The sequence below is a fragment of the Tachypleus tridentatus genome, chromosome 3 (assembly GCF_004210375.1).
Source record: "Tachypleus tridentatus isolate NWPU-2018 chromosome 3, ASM421037v1, whole genome shotgun sequence".
Lineage (NCBI taxonomy): Eukaryota > Metazoa > Arthropoda > Merostomata > Xiphosura > Limulidae > Tachypleus > Tachypleus tridentatus.
The window spans coordinates 40,667,411-40,682,401 of record NC_134827.1 but is presented as its reverse complement, the minus strand read 5'-3'; the positions used below and the strand labels follow the sequence as shown (position 1 = coordinate 40,682,401).

Below are 14,991 nucleotides of genomic sequence, written 5' to 3'. Positions count from 1 at the left end.
TGATATACAGTTACTGATTACAATGTGTTTTACAAACTATTGTCTTAACTACTTTAAAAAAAATGTATGTATTTTGATGCATTAAACTATGTGTCTTACTTTAATTAAATATTATACATTTGACTGAACATGTATAAACAAGCCTGCTATCAGACTTGTAAGATATATGTATACATGTACCAAAATACTATATCAGAAGCACTCCTGAGTTTATTTCATGAAAAACAAATGTAAAAAAAAAACTAATCATTAGATATATGTAGATACCTAATAACTGAAGTCCATGCCCACAAGTGCTCATTTGGTAATAAACTTGCAACCCAGTGAACAATCAGAAAAACTCTTACTTATAAAGATGCATGACAGTCTTGGACCACAATGGAAGTCATATATTGATGAGACAAAATTAAAATGAGTGAATCAATGAGTTTAATAGGTAATATAGTTCACGCCTCTATCACAGTTTCTTCCTGTTCATTAACAATACATGGGGGAGGGAAGGATCTCCTGAGAACATGTCATGCATGTTCAATCAGTTTAAAGTCTGCTGAGTGTGTTGCCAAATCCATTCAATCAACACCATCTTTTTCCAGGATGTTGCTAAATATTGGAGCATCGAAAAGGTATGTGTTAACATCCATCAGAAGAAAGTTCTGATGCACTGAACCTACATACGGTAACACTAATGATTGTCCTATTGAACATTTATAACATATGGCATTTATAGTGCCATATCACAGTACATAAAAGTTAGTAAGACCACCAATACTGATTCCTGTTTACAGTCAGTATGCCTCCACACTCAGCACCACATATATGTATTTTGTATATCTAAAAGTTTGGTTATGTCTGGTCCAGAGTACTTTTTAAATGTGTATTTGTCTCATATCTGGCTGCAATTTGAAGCATGGTTCATCTGTGATCAATTATGTAATGTTTACCACAAGAGTAGCTAAACATCTTCAGTGAAAATTACAATTAATAATAATCAGGCTTAATTATAAATGAGAGACAACTCACAAAAATCCTCTATGTCCACTCTGTTTTTGGTCATCAGCTGAGTATCCTTGCAGTGTTTTACATGTCATTTGGCCAGTCCATTTGGTACAGACACTGCTTAATGTGGGTTGTTTTCTGAATAGGAGATGAGAAACCACACTACTGGTCATGTAGCCTTAAGTCCAACCCCTTGTGACCATTTGCTTACTTATTTATTGTCATTTTGTATTTTAAACTATTTATTCTGTTAGAAAGGTGAGGCCAATTAACTATATTGAACCTACTGTGTCAAACTGTTATCACCTTGGAGACTTTCAGCATTATCAGCAATGGTCTCCCTATTCAGGTCTCCAGCCAAGTGTACTGGCAGTCTGAAAGTGAGTCTACATCCTGCTAACCACATACTTTAGAGACTTGTAGCCATTCTACAATGGCTTATTGTACTGAACTAGCTTCTACCCAACTTACTACACAGGAAGTCATAAACAATGGCTCATTCTGCTGGACCAGCTTCTACCCAACTTATGATATAAGCATGTTTTAACTATAATACATATGTTTAAGATATGTTGGCAATTGGAAAAAAAAAGAAAAGAAATTTCTTTAATACACTTTGACAACCTAAACAGTTCAATTTCAGGATTAATTTACAATAACAGCACGTGTGAACAGATGCTGATACCGCTTCTTACCATGCCTAACATGTATTAACAGATGCTGATACCATTTCCTACCATGCCTAACATGTATTAACAGATACTGATACCGTTTCTTACCATGCCTAACATGTATTAACAGATGCTGATACCGTTTCTTACCATGCCTAACATGTATTAACAGATACTGATACCGCTTTCTTACCATGCCTTACATGTATTAACAGATACTGATACCGTTCCTTACCATGCCTAACATGTATTAACAAATACTGATACCGTTTCTTACCATGCCTAACATGTATTAACAGATACTGATACCGTTTCTTACCATGCCTAACATGTATTAACAGATGCTGATACCGTTCTTACCATGCCTAACATGTATTAACAGATGCTGATACCGTTTCTCACCATACCTGTGAACACGTTAGCTTCAGATTTGTCCAGGTTAAACTGTGTTTCCAAGTATTTTGGAAGAAAAATGATGAAGCCATTAACAATAGATAATTCCATACAGGCACCCAGGCAGGTGATTATATAGATTGGGTTACTTATTAGATGCCACATAGATGCTGGAATATCTGAGAAGTAAAAAAATTGAAAATAAACAACATTAAGCACAAAAACAGACAAATAATAATAACACATCACTTCTCCTACTTTGGAATTCCCAGAAATTAGTATTGAAAAGTCTATAAAACATGCTACAAAATGTTGTTCCACAAATGATTTGTGTCCATTAATATAATGGCATCTCTACAGATGTGAGAAAGGAACCATGTGTTACATATTTACGACAAATAAATGTAGTTCACATCAAACTCTCAAGCATTTGACAGTACAATGCTGTCACACATAAACTTGTAGTTGGAGGATCATTTTACAGCCTTTACAAAAAAAAAACATTTATACAGCAAGATTGTTAAACCATTTACAACCAAATGGACATAACATTCAAAGAATCCTTCAATGTTATCCAAAGAAACCAAATATTCCACAGTGTAGACTATTTAGGGCAGCAACTGACTCTGAAACCAAGTAATTCAAAACAATTCCCATATTGAAAAATAAAGGCTTTTAATTTCAAAATAGAATTATATCATCCAAAAACACTATTGTAATGAAGCTGGTTATATCTCATAGTACTATTAAATGATAAATATCAAATCTAGGATACCAATAGATGTTCCAAATATCCAAATGTTGAAAAATTGCATAACCATCACTATTTAGCACAAGCCTTTAAAATACTGGAAATTAAACAAACCTTTAACATCTTTTCCATATTTTGTTTCTTTTCAACCTCTTTAGAAACAGAAGGATTCGCTGTGTTTCTCCAGGCATGTGTAATTCTTCTTGAATATGGGACTCTTTTGATGGTGAAAGCTCATGAGTTTCTAAAATCAAGCGTTCTTTTTCTTTCTTCAGTGTTTTTGGAAATGCAAAAAATGGAATAGAAATCTATACAAAAAAAAATATGTATACATATGTATATGTGTGTAGATGTTTAGAAAATGCTTTCATCCACCTACAACTGGAAACTGAATTACTGAGAACTTAAAAACACCAACACACTTAATCCTACTAGCAACTCACAGTGAAATAAAACTTTCTAACAAAGCCATTAGAATCCCAGACGCTATTATTCAAGAGATAAGATACTACAGCTTAACAACATATCTAAATGGATCGATCGTATTAAAGAAATACAAAGATATCTTTATACAGTAGCATACTTTTGAATTCTAATTTATTTCTTGTTATTATGTCATTCTTTAATATACAAATTTTGTATCTTTATCTGGTTTAGCAGATATTTATCTTATTCAAGTGTTACATTAAGATTTTTCTTAAAGATAGGCATGCTAATTTGATTGAAAATGTCAAAAAAATTCTACAAAGAATATGTTTAGACAATGACACTAGATAAGTTCAGAAAAGTTTGTTGCTTTTTTTCTTTTACATAAATAGTCAGTTCTCTATTCAACAATTCCAATTAAATATAACTATCTACTTTTTCTTAAATCACAAGTAAAAATTTTAACACCTAGTTTTTTCCTTCTAAGAAAGTTCCACAAATTAGTGAGACTAGACGTAGCAAGAACTACAATTAGTTTGAGATAAATAATTTGTTTTAATTCCAAGAAAGAACGTTAGCAAGATGTTCTCTTGAATTTTAAAAACCTAAAGCAAATTGAGCTCAGCAATTTAAATGAGTGATTCAGATTTTATTTCTTATTTACTATATGAAGCATGTGAGGCTACATTAGTTTTTATTTCCAAAGCAAATGAATAGAATACTAACACAAATTATTCATCTCGCTACCAACTTGAAAATACTAATGATAATTGACTGAAGATGCCTACTGAGGAAGTGAAAACTGTATAAATGTCAATTATGGATAATGTTTCCCTTCCTTCTCTCTTCTGTTGTTAAATCCCTAATGACTTCATCAGATGCTAATTGCATACCCTGCTTTGTGAAAACTACTAATTTACTTATTTAACAGATTAAGAACTGCATCTTTAAGTTGAAAGTGAAAAGTCTAGAAAATAAAAATTGGGAAAGTGCCCTATTTCATGGTATTTTTAATCTCCCATGTGTGAAAAAATTCTAAAACAAAGCATTCTATATACATCATTGGATAGTTGCCAGTTACTATACAAAAAAAATTATGATTATTGAACCAGCCAACTATGACTGATGGAAGCCAGGATCCTATAAAAAAGTGGAAATTGCCCTATTTAGTTCTTTTGGGGTTTTTTTTACCATTTTCCAATATAAACCCTAGAACAAAACAACTCATGTACCCTGTTGGACAGTTTTGAGTTACCATACTAAATATTATGACAATCATCCATTCTGGGTGATGCATACCAAAAGTCTATAAAAGAACAGAAATGTTCTCTGTTTCAGGAACTTTTTTAGCCTCCTCCTTTAGCAAAAAAACCTAAAACAAAATAGCCTCAATACAATGTCTGACAATATCCAACAGCTACACAAAAAATTACAGTATTAGGTTAGTATCTCTGAGTAATGGTTGTAATACACACGTAAGCAGGATGAAAAACTTACAACATAAAAATTTAAATAATTTTAGTCATTTTTTTTATAACTTGGGAAATAAATAAAGAAAAACAATTTCTTATAAAGTTTATTCAGGGATGTTAAATAACTTGCTCAACTGTCCTTCTCACAAATTCCTCCTGAAAGTCCATGTCCATTATCAGTGTACTAATGCTGTTCAGAACAAGAATACACATCAGAATAATGCAAAGTACCTTGTAAAAACACTATTTAACTTCTTAAAAGTTTCTGCTAAATAGCTCATAACAAATGCTTGAAATGTTTGAATTATTATAACAACTGACATTAAAACACCTCGAGATCAAATCAAAAAATGGCTAATTGGTCTAGACATGCTAATCCAGCAAGAAATTACATCATGCATTCTCCCAAAGAAATCAATTCAAATCATAAAAGCATCCAAGTGTGTAAATATAAGACATTTTGTTAACAAGTTTAACAAGCATCTATACAATAAGCCTAATAGCAATTTCAAAGGGACTCAAATATTTGCTTCTTTGGTTTAGAAAATCTGTACAAGACCACATAAATGGCTCTCTGCATATACTAATCCATAATTTTGAACTGATAAGATTAGAAGGAAAAAAACTAGTGAAAGGCAATCACCACTAACATTAAGTTATCTTCACCTGACTGAATTCTGGAGTTTAATCATCACTCAAATAGCATACTTACATCTCCAGAGCGCAGAGGGTGTTTTTGCAGCAATGGGTCAAGAACCTTCAATCATCAGATTCACAGTCTGATCATGCTTACCACAAAGCTATATCTGGTCTTAGGCAGTCAAGGTTTTTGCAGTTAACAAGAACATTATATCTTTGAATGAATATACACAAGGAGAAAGTGGCTGTATTTGTGGTTGACAAGAACATTATATCTTTGAATAAACATAAACATGAAGAAAGTGACTCAAGACAGTAAAGAGAAGTTCAAAAGACCAGTTTGAAAGCTTTGTTTGAATTTTTTTTAATATAAAGAAAAATGGGAAAACCAACAATGGTGCTTGTGAAGATCAGCCACGAATAAGGACAAACCCCTTGGATACTATCACGTAATGAAGAGAGCCGACTGAATTCCGCCAATATATTAACTATTACACATATAAGCATCAGAAAATCAACAAGATGTCTTACGTATAAGGCCAGCTGAAGTTACAGGTGTCTATTTAGATTCTAGTCATAAATACAGTTGATTAAAATACTAATTACTATTGCACCTAATATAAAACAATACAAATGGTAAGAAGATTACCATCATGAAGAACCAATAAATAATGATACTGACTTTCTTTGCTGTCTTTTACAGAAACTTAACCCAAAGAAAATCATAATACGTAGTATAAAGTAGTAGTAACAAGGACAATATGGAGCCTGGAACATCACTATTATAAAGCCCACTTAACCTATCGTATACTCTTCAGATAAAAGGTACAAGGGAGTAGTTTTGTAACCTTTTTACATATAATAAATAACACAATCAACTGTTTGTTTACTGAAACCTGAGACAAAGAAATCATCAGAAATCAGAATGTTATTTAATCGATTTAATAGGCAGTACAAATGACTAATAAACAGAAACAGAATCTAATTAATGATGAAATATATATTATGTCAGTGTTTAGGAATGAAAGGATGAACTTGACTCTGAATTCATAAATTTTCAAATATGATCAGGCATTTTACACAAATTATTCATCACTTAGTGAAATAACACAAAAGATAAAAATAAGATAAATAACTACAAAAAAACAATTGAAAGTTTAAAATATGAATAATATAATAAATCCTTATTTAATTACATACAAGTATTTTATTTTAAAATAATAAATTCTCAAAATACAGGGGTTAAAAAAATATACAAATAAAAACTTATTAATTAAATATACCACAAATAAAACCAGAAAGCCAGTCTACAGTAGGTTTAGCAACCAAACTCACCATTGTTAACAAGAATCCATAAAGAACAAATCCCGCCCACCATGCTCCAACCCAACGGGACTGCCTGGATGTATGTCATAAGGCACAGTGTCATATAAGATAGCATCTTCATGAATGGAAAGAAAGTATCCACCAAGAAGGAAACCAAAAACAAGGCCAAGACCAGACGTACTGTACATACACCCTGTAAAAGATTTCAGATGTAACTATTACATAAAGTATCAGTACATTTATATAAAACAGAAATATTTTCTATCCATGTCATTCATTTGTAGTACCTTAATTTACTTCAAAAAGTACTTTATTTCTAAATATGTTTGATTTTAATTATTGCAAGAAATTGGTGTTTTCATTAAAAAAATATGAACACCATATCGATAATACAAGTCCAAATTTTGAAATATTAAAATAAGTACTACCTATTAGGGAAGCAGCTTTATTTTCATAATACATTTAAACAAAGTCCAAATTTAAATATTTAATATTGATTCTCATACCTCATAAAATGTGTAGAATATAAGTGTCTTTTCATCAGTTTGTTTATCCTATTGTAACATCACAACACTCTCCAGTCTTGTGGAATTTTGAAATTACAATACTTTTTTTCCCCAAAATTAAACATCAAATTTCTATAACTTTATATCTTTATTATGTTGTACACTTTAACTTTCTATTTATATTTACACATAAATATAACTATTTATATTAATAACTTAATAACTATAACTTATTGATCATTTCAGTTTGGCTAGTCACAATTCTCATTATCTTAAACAGCACGATTTTGGTCCAGTTAGCTTAAGTGCAACATTCACTAATTACTTTGGTAATAATCTAACTTACAAAGGAAACATAGCTATTCTAAAAAGAGAGCACTCAGAGAAACATGTAATATATTCATTATTATACAGTTGAGATCTCAAACTGAAATTATCAAAACCATTGTAACTTAATTACAATGTTTTTTTTTCTTTCTTTCAAATTGTTTATACATAACTGCACTGTTTTCCCATAACATATTATATACATGTACAGTAACATTGCTAAATTGTCCTCGTTTGAATATTCATGGAAGTGTTCCACTTGTTTCTTTTTCTTTTTATAAGAGTTTAATAAATATTACAACCATATCTTACAACATATTACAATTAATTCTGGCATTATCTTTCCTTAATAATACTTCCAATTTTTGTGTGTGTAAATCTAATAAAATTTGCCATTAGAGAACAACACTTAAGTTTTCATTGCATGATACTTTATAGAGACTAAAATAAGATTTCCACTGTCATATTTTCCATCATTTTAAAGATTTAGGTATGGAGCTTAATCAACTAACAAGTCTCTAATCGTATGACATCAGCTGAAATTATAACACTACGAGCTTTTTAATTTATTTTACATTAAAGCAGTTGCTCATTGTATATAATGATATGAATTTCCAAATATTTTACCATATAATATAGTCATATAAACACCCGCTGTCATTTTATAAAAAAATTAAGCCAGTATGTTTTCTGTTTTGTGTCATTTTTATCTCTTTTTCATAGAAAGTTTTGTAATATGATCATATATTGGTGTTGTTGCTTTTGAAAATATTACGAGAAAAAATAATTAATGGTTAGTTAATGTTGTTTCTAGATTTACTATACAGAACTAATCGATTAGCATCCTCTCATACAAGTATAAAAAGAAATTTAAACTGGTATAATGTATAAAACCATACAAGTGTTTCATGAAGTCTGGTACATGAAATTTATAATAAAAGAAATTGCTTCTTAAATCCTTTCAAAACATTTTCCATAATCTTTATAAAAAAACAAACAGTATACAGTATCTGACATTAATAGAATACGTGCAATTAGACGCCTTTGCATACATTGAAATTGAGAAGCTCTCACCTATATACATCAAAGAACTTTCTTTCTTAACATGATCGTCTATGTAAGTGGTGCCCAGAGTGAAAATAGGTGACCCTCCACAGCCAATCAAAACCTGGGAAATCATGAAGATTAAGATGTACAATGCATTGAACGATGTGCCCTCTTGACAATTAGACGAAGTCACATCAGGGCTTGATGGTTGAATGGCAAAGTGACTGTAGAACATCAAAAGTTATTCATACATTAATACTTGTGACTCTGTAACATATTATATTAATTAAACAAAACATTTTTCCATTTCAATTATTACTCAAATTACAAAGCTGTCAAATTTCCTAAATAAAAGCTATTCAATTAATTTTTTTTTCAAAATGAATATGCTTGTCAAAAGACCATTCAACTTTTTACCTCAAAGTGTCGCAGATGTTAATATAACATAAGAATTTTTCTAAGTCTCATCACACAATATAATTAATAGCTTTGAATCCTTGAATCAAAGGTATTGAGGAATGTTTGCAACTCTACCTGGTGTAAGTTCTTGAGCACAGTATTTCAATTATAAAAAAATTCTGTACAATAAACAAATTTTTATAAGAGAAAACAAAAATACTATCAATAACTCTTAAAATATCTTTAAAATATTTATAAAGAGGGAAGAAAAATCTATAATCCTTCACAATATCTTCAAAATTATGAAATTGAACCCCAAATATTTTGCAAATTAACTATAATCAAAACATTTAGTTACTTATTACACTACACAACAAAGTTTTTGCTTTTTGAACACTGTTGGATGTTCCTTATAGATGTTTGGCTGCTTAGCACGAAAATCACATCCAAATTTGCCCATCACGTACCGTTTCATCAAAATCTTCAGTTTCACCAGGACATTGCTACAATGAAAAAACGATATCAGGGCAACTGGAATCTGTCAATGCTTGCTGACTACTGTTGGACACTGCAACGCGGATGCACCGGATATTGAATACAAACGAAAACACTTTTAATTATGTTGAACTTAATAGCGTATTAGAAATAAAAACGCAATTAAATACATTATTGCCAGTAAACAGTTAACTGTCTATTTCTCGGAGTTCCTAAGTGATGAAGCAAAACCAAAACTATATTTGTGTATACCCACCAGGTACATGTCACAATCAGCAAAAAAACTTTTCAGGAAGCAAAACTTTTCAAAACATTGTTGTGCAGTGTTATTATTACTATGTTTCAAATATTCAAGGTACTCTATACATGCTCTATAACTTATGATAACATTGTGACAAATGTCAAAGATTGTGAAATTATGTTTTGACCTCACTCATGATTCTTGTACAAGTTTTGTTTATACATGTAATATACTTGTACATAAACTTACAATAAAGAACCATACTAAAAATACAAACCTTGAATTCACATGAGTACAAAAAGATGGGTTGTTGTACACCATAACAGAAATTTTGTTTTACAAATCAATGATATATAACTCAAAATTACTCTACACATTAAAATGGCTCACTTACAAAATTAATTTTTACAATCCATATATTCAAGCTCTATCATAGTAATGGTTGTTCAATCAGATTGGAAAGAAGATACTTTTCAATATGTGATAATATAAAAAAAAAACTTACCTACCACCTGGAAGTTCTGCATGGACAGGCTGGACGGCCACTGGAGATATCCGGCACGTGTTTTCATCCAACAAGCGGAAGCATTTAGCCCGAAGTTTACTAAAATAACTGGAAATTGACAGATCCAGAAAGTATGGGAGTGAAAATACTAGAGAACCTATACCCATTATAAGACAGCCTGAAAATATGGAAAGTGCTTTAAGTGCATTTTTAAGTTTACAAAAATAAAGCTCACATGAATGTAAAAACATTAACAATACTATGAAACAAGAAATATTTCATTTCTTCATATCAAATGTTATTACTTTTTTTCTATAAATGTTTGGTGTTTTTCTTAGCTTTTATGATCAATACTTTAAACAAATCACTTAGTTTGAATAATATTATCCCCAGCTTACATGTTCTACATATAACTAAATCAGTAATTTATGTGGAAGAAATAATGTAAGAAGAAATTATTTATTTAGGTCGCTATTGGGAAAATGTTGCCAAAAATATGTTTGGCTAAATATTAAAGGATAAATGGATGATGTTAAAACATCTTTAAAGTTTACTTTCTCAAGGTACCTCTGACAAAAGGCAAAACTGTTTAAGATAGAAAATAACGTTGCCAGATTCCACAACTGCCACAACAATATTCTTTCAGGTTTTATATTTTTTCTGTTAACACATAGATAGATAATATGTAGTTTTAGTCATTAGGGTCAAATGGTTTGTCACATTTAAATATATTTCTTTATAAAACTTTATTTTCAGCTTTAGGAAAGATCTTCGTTCTAAAAAATACTCATGTAGACAGATCTTATAATAATGTATGTATTTTTGTAATATTAGCATCATGTACAATAAATTGTTCAAACAATAATACATGATATAAAAACTGGGATAACTCATATTTAAAAATGTAGATTATAATATGTTATATATTAAGGTTAACTGCTCTTCATCTGCAACATATTTCTATGTACTACACACACTTAAAATTAAGCACTCTGTTACTATTTTTTAATACATTTTCTTACACTCTAAATAAAACTCAACATGCACTTGATCAAGCATAACTGCATTCCAAAAATTACAATTATTAAGTGTCATACTGTCCTACATTATCACATTATGCATATTTCATGAAGGTTAATAACAAGTCCATTTAATATAAACTTCAAGACAAACTAATAAGATAATTTGTACCATTATCTGTATATGAAACTTTTATGTGGCTTAAATAAACATCTTTAGCATGACTACCAAAAGTTTATAATGGTTTAACATATTCTAAATTTTAGCCACATTAGAAAAACATTAGACATGATAAAACTGTTATGAGATTTTTTTTTCTGACTGGTCTATGTCTATACAAATGATAACAAACTATTTTCTTATTATTATTTGCTAAAAATATTTGTCATCTTACACATTTGTACGTGTCAAATTCATAGATTTCATCAAAATAATGGCATAAATCAGTTTACACAAAAACAAAGATAACAAAAATATGTTCTGAATTGAACTAACCATAGATAAATATTATACAACATCTATTTTAATGCTTACGGCAAATTTTAAAGTAGTCATACCTTTTCCAATCCAAACAGGAATATGCCTGTGACTTCCTAAATAGCTTACAAATATGATTGTTAACAAGTTCCCAATTTCAAAAGTGCTTGCAATTCCACCCAGCACACGGCTAGGTATGGAAAATCTCTTTCTATAGTGGTGATCACACTTAGAAGAAGAAAAAACTATTTTTAGGATTAGGGATCCTTTCAACATGTTATTTCTCTGTGAAAGAAAACAGTTTCATTAATAAGAATAAACAGCTATGGAGACATTTAAAAATTAATAGTTCTGGTTTCCTTATACAACATATTGGAATGTAATCCCTGATTCTGTGAAACAATAAACAACAAGTAAAATCCTAGTTCAGACTGGAGTTACCAAACAGTGCAAGGCTAGAACTGATTGGAAAAACAAAATGTCTTCACAACTACTGGTCAAAAGGTCAAAAGATGACAACCTCCATGTAATAAGTCAAAGGTGACTCAGAAGCTTATTTAGAATTCAACGAAGATGACTTAGAGCAATTTCATTTTTTTTCATTAGGCCAAATAATGCAGTATGTAAAAAAATGGAAGATAGTAGTATCCAATAGAATAGAGCCAAGGGTTTTGGCCACTACACTCACACTTCTTAACCTGTTCAGTGCCGTAGACGAGATAACTTGTCCAAGCTGTTCAGTAACACAGTGCCACGGACGAGTTAATTCGTTCTCAATAATACCTAACTTCAACGCTAGATGTCAGCACCATACATGCATTTGACCTACTTGCATATTGTTTCACTTTCGATCCAAAATGGCGACACGTAAAAGGTTACAAAACAAAGAAGCATTAGAGTTGTATTTTAAACTTGGTTCAGAGTTTCTGCAGCAGCTGAAATACTTGGCAGTCAACAGGTTAAACAAGTGTAGAAAGTTAGAAATGTGAATAAAGTTTCCAACATTTCCAGCCAAAAAAGTTAACAGGAATAAAAGACAAGTGCAACAAAATTAGAAACCCTACTTATAAGGGTCAGAATCAGCCTTTAGGTTACGTACATCAAAAATGATAAAATAAAGATTTTAGACAAATACAAAGTATTACATCAACAAAATTAGGAGAATAACGCCATATCCACATAATAATAATTGCATCATAATGTTGGTGAAAATAACCTAATTTTCTGTTACACACCCACAGCAAAAACATCTCTACAAATAAAGGGAAACTGAATTTGGTTTTGAAATACATAATTAACCATTAACCATGCTACTTAAAAAAATGTAACCAGGAAATATCTGAAAATCACTTAATAAAACATGCTTCCAACAAAGAAATGAAAAATACTAGAATATATATAGATAAATAAATCTATTAAAAAAACGTTTCATAAATATTGAATCTGCAGCTATCAATTCTGTAACAAGTATAAAATGTGCATATTATAATTGGAATTTGGTTCTTTCTGGTTTGTTAATGAATGGAATGAATTTGTAGTAGAGTTCTGGAACAACGTTTGTGTTGTTAACACAAAAAAGTTACGCTCCAAAATAAAAGTCTAAACCAAGAGAAATAGAAAATGCAGTAGTGTGATAACGTTTCTAGGTTCCAGCTGAGATCTGTCTGTGTGAAAGGTCCATACATTATCTTATGTACAATGAGAGAACACTACCTGTAAACAAAAATTATGAAATTAGTTTTAGAGATCAACATCTTCCTCACCTGAAAATGTATTTGAGATAGATACTCACCTCCACTAAGTAGGTAGCTAATACCTCAGGCAACATGTTGAAATACTTACAAGAATATCAAGTTCAGGGATCAATCATACAAGAACTGCATCCCAAGAAGAACTTTTAGTGTTGATGGTTGCCTGTATAATATATCATACTTTAGACCCATATGTACATCTATTAATGGGATTACACCCTGAAAACAATCCAATGGCTTGAGAATAGAGATGCAATAGATAAGAGAGAAAGACAAATTCACACCAGAAAGGTAAATTAACTGAAGAGGAATCATCTCATTTGCATAATCACTAAAAAAAAGGGACAGCAGAAGCTGTATTGTGGTGATTAGTACAACCAATCATTTTTTATATCCTGTAATATATGAGTGGGAGAGTAGTATATATATATATATACACACACATACATACATACCACTGGCATAGTTTTGTGGAAACCATATCTCTGTAGATACTGATGAGATCAGAGGGTTTCTGATTTCCATATTCAAATTTTGTAATATAAAAAGTATTCACTCTGATGCAGCACAAGCCACTTGGTGGGTTCCCTGGTCTTTCTGGTCTGCTTGTATATTGGTATTGTGTATTATTTTTATTTGTATATTTGCTCTTGTGATTAAAAAAGACAAAACTGTAAAGAAAACCAACTGTCAAAAACTCACCTCCTCAGAGCCTCTGGGAAGACTGGAGAATGGTAACCACAGAGAGAATGAAACTGTAACGTGATGTAAGTTGCATGAGACAAATGTATACAGAACATCCACAACCCTGTTTATAAAATTTCAACCAGGAGACATCAATAGCCAAGAATAATAGAAGTAGTGAAATGAGTAAACCTAACAGGAGACAAGATCAAAAAGACAAGAATCATCAACTCTCATGAAGGGCTAGACAATAACTGCTTAACTTGTTCAGTCAAAATGGAAGAGAAATGGAAATCTTGGAAAGAAGAGAAGATGATCAGAGTCTGAACCAATGCACAGAGAAGACACTGATCAAGGATGAAAGGAGAAAAATCTGATTGCCTTTTAGGCAGACCAAGTAGTGGGAAGAAATAGTGGTTTGGGAATAAACTCAACCTGTCTCTGTGAAAAAAAGAGTACAGGATGCATGTAAGGAAACTATAAAAACAATGTCTCCTGCAAGAAATGAGAATATATGTATCTTAAGAGACAGATAATATAAAACAAGTTGTCAAAGAACTTCTAATGGCTTATAAAAGCCCGAGCTACGTTAATATAAAGAGTGGGATTGTCAAAACTTCTAATAGAGAAGATGAAGCCCTGAGAGCTACAAGGTTCCAGTCAAGAGAAAATTGAGAAGGAGGGCAAGTGATTTGAGAGATCAGAAGATTGTAAAAACAGAAAGAAATGTAAAACATCAAATGTAAAGGCCAAGGTCATCAACGAAATCACTCTGTAATTGGTAAACATAGAAACAAATGAACAGATCTCAAAAGGTGAAATAAGGAAGTGAAATGACAAAGAGTCAGATGATCTGAAAAAAAAA

General features: G+C 31.0%; 1 pseudogene across 1 annotated transcript in view; it reads right to left on the bottom strand.

Annotated features, from left to right (window-relative positions):
• LOC143245809 (solute carrier organic anion transporter family member 3A1-like) overlaps positions 1-14,242 on the bottom strand; it is a 33,640-nt pseudogene extending 19,398 nt beyond the window's left edge. The window contains exons 1-7 of the transcript XR_013025695.1: positions 14,145-14,242; positions 11,772-11,919; positions 10,195-10,372; positions 8,582-8,778; positions 6,684-6,867; positions 2,926-3,119; positions 2,075-2,239 (exon numbers count right to left, since the gene is read on the bottom strand). The product of XR_013025695.1 is annotated as a solute carrier organic anion transporter family member 3A1-like (transcript). The remainder of the gene's footprint in view (positions 1-2,074; positions 2,240-2,925; positions 3,120-6,683; positions 6,868-8,581; positions 8,779-10,194; positions 10,373-11,771; positions 11,920-14,144) is intronic.
• Positions 14,243-14,991: the final 749 nt, after the last annotated feature.